Consider the following 3309-nt stretch of genomic DNA (forward strand, 5'->3'; position numbering starts at 1 on the left):
ATTCAAAATAGCCATGTGTTTTTATTTTTTTCTTTTCACTTTAATCCTTATATTTTCAATTTAATCTTTTTTTTTTCAAACAAAAAAAAAATTACTTGAGTGTTAATTTAAATTTAAAAAAAGTTCATTTGTGAAAAAAATAAAAATTAAATTGAAAACTTAGAAAAAATTTATTATTCGAATCCCACGTTAATACGTGAGAGAATGAAGGACTTGGTTTAGTTCGGAGTCTCGACCAGCACCAGTTCAAAAAGGCATGCTTAGCAAGTCAGCAGTCAACATTCCGAGGAAGAGCCAAAATCTGCAGCCGCCGCCGCCCCCACGCACCTACCTGAAGAGAATTGAATTAAAAGCAAGGTTTTGCCGTCCAGACAAAGAGTAAAAATCAGGGAAAGAAAGCTGCACGGGGGAGGAGTGGAGAACATGGCCCCTCCCCTCGTTTTTAACTGCTTTCCAGTTCAATTATCCTTTTCAAAAGATAATTTAATCACAAATTCCAAAACTTTTTCCTTGTAACTTTTTGAAGGTCGCTGTCAAGGTTGCCACTTCACACAAAAAGCCTTTTCAGTCTTTGAACATAATTATTACCACATAAACTAAAACGTGCGAGGGAAATCACTTCACAACATCTGGGAAAAAAGTATTAGAGCTCTTTTGTCGGAAAACTCATTCTTTGTTTTGTTTTATTTTTATAAAATTAATATAGCTTACAGGTTCATTAAGATAACTCAGATTGATTCATTTAGTTGAGACATGGCCATTGAAATAGGGTAGTACTGATGATCAGATGTTAATTACTCTTATATCATTAATTAGGTCATTGGCAACTTTCCAAGATAACTAGCGTCCCAAAACTCAAGGGAGGATTAATTAGTTCTCATAGACCATACAAAAATCAAGATGAATTAGGCAAGCCAACCCATCTACATTAATGGTGCTTTAATTCAAGCCCATTTCCATGAATAGGTGTGGAAAGAAAACAAAAATGGAGTCTACCTGTTGTTGGGTTGCTTAACTTCCAATGCAATTCACGTACACAGACAGTCCCCTTCAAACATTCATCCATTCCAGTTTTGGTACGCAATGCAGATACACTTTATATATATATATTATATATATATATATATATATATATATATATATATATATTTGCCAGCCAAAACTATATAGATAATTAATGCATGGAGCTAGGGATATTGGAGTAACAGAGAGATACGTATAAGCTATAGGTGCAAGGATTCCATCCTACAAAGAAGTTTCCCACCTCTTGGTCGGGCAAGATCTAGCTGAAACTTTAAAACTTAATATAACAAGTTACTGTCATGATTATCGTATAATCATGCCTTATTAGGCCTTTTTGAAACATTCCATTGTCACTTAAAAACTGGGTTTATGCGGTGGATCTCGTTGCTTGGATATAAAGAATGATCAGAAGGGGGGAGGGGGAGGCTGTAAATTAAGTAGAGATCTCCAGCCAAGCCAATATTGCCCATTACTTGTTTGTGCATATATACAAAATGTCTAATCAAATTATTTATAATTCGCGTTACAAAAGATGATAAAAATCTATATTTTTTCTCTATTCTGGGGATATATATATAAACTAAAAACTCTTCAGAATCATGCAACCTGTGTGCCAACGCACTTTGTTTCAGCCGCCCTCCTTATATCACAAGGTTTTTGACCAGATTTTTTAAACGTTTTTTTTTGTGAGAACAGTTTTTGAAAGCACTCCTAAACCTATATCATTTGCTGCCTTCCTATGCTACTTCTTCAGTAAGACAATTTATTGAGGTGCTGAAACCTGTATCATGGTTTTGCAATGATTGAGAGAGGACAAAGGGATTTAGCCAATTGGGGTTAACAATCAATTTTACTGCTGTTAATCAGTATGTTCTACTGACAATCACGAAGAAAAGCAGCACCAATTTCCACCCCAGCCCTGTTTGGTAAGTGAGATGGGACATTTGATCACTTTTGTTGCGTATTTGGTATTCGGTAATGTAATGTAAGGTGTTTTTTTTTTTTTTTTTTTTTAACGTTAGTACATTAAAATTATTAAAAAACACTAAAAAAAACTATAAATTTTGATGTTTTTAAGGCAAATATATTCTTAAGAAATACCCAGAAAACAGAAGCTAATGCACTAGCAGACGGTTTCCAATTACTTACTTCAAATCCATCGTAACCAAACCAATTTTGTTTTCATTAACGTAATCTAGCAACAATGTACTTCCAAAATGATGAAAACGTTGTTCTTTCATAGTTTCTGTGCCAAACACCAATCAGAAGTTTATGATTAGTTCCTTAAACAATTGAATATTTATAATTTTTGTATTAGGAACAAAAAATAACAGGTTTTGAGTATTTAGAGGGAAAAATAAAGAAAATAATAATAAATTTGGTGACAAAAAAAATTACAAATGAAAATGAAAAACTCAATTAAGCCAGCTGCCTAATAGCGAAGGAAGGAAAATTCAAATGGACGTTAACTCTGTCTATATTGACTACTACTCCTTCCTCTAGTTGGCTCTCAACCTGTCTTTCAATTATGGCACCCTCACCATCTTTCTATTTCTAAAAAGGCTAGGAAATACCATCATCACGACCTAAGGTTTTTGCTTCACCAATCCCCTCATTGATATAGAAACTTCATGAAAATGTTGTTTGATCGTCTTTTTTCCTTGTTTTTTTTAACTCCTTTCTGGCTTGTTATTTGCCTGGTTGCTTCTTGAAGCTTACTGTTGTCTTCATGATTCTTGCAGGCTTTCGCTCGATCATTAAACTATCACATGGTACAATATTCTCCTGTTGCTTACATACAGGAATAAGTTGAGCACTATGGGTGGCGCACCGGGTTCGGTTGAGCCTAGGCATCAGCTATCTGCATCATTGTAAAGTTACTATAAAAAAAACATTTACAGACTAACGTACATATTTTCATCAATCATTATGCATTATTTGTCACAGAAAGTTTTCAAGTATCTGTTTCTTGATCTTTTTTGCATAATTAACTCTTGATTGTCTCCACAAGTACTGCAATATATTTACATGGTCATTCGTATTCTGAAAAAATTATGGTTGATGGATTCTGTGGACTCTGCTGTTGTAATTCGTCAATGCAATGGACTTTGTAATGTGATTGGTTTAGTTCGCATGAACAAGGTCTGCATCAGCTAGTCTTCGAGCCCAGTTTTAAAGATTCTCAACTTCAGGCATCTCAAGCTCAATTCTAAAGTGCTTATCTGATTAATCAAAGTAGTGGTTGAAGATATTGCTTCTAACCGAATCCAACAATGTATGAAACTT

This window comes from Populus alba, chromosome 5, assembly GCF_005239225.2.
Source record: "Populus alba chromosome 5, ASM523922v2, whole genome shotgun sequence".
In the NCBI taxonomy this organism is placed as follows: domain Eukaryota; kingdom Viridiplantae; phylum Streptophyta; class Magnoliopsida; order Malpighiales; family Salicaceae; genus Populus; species Populus alba.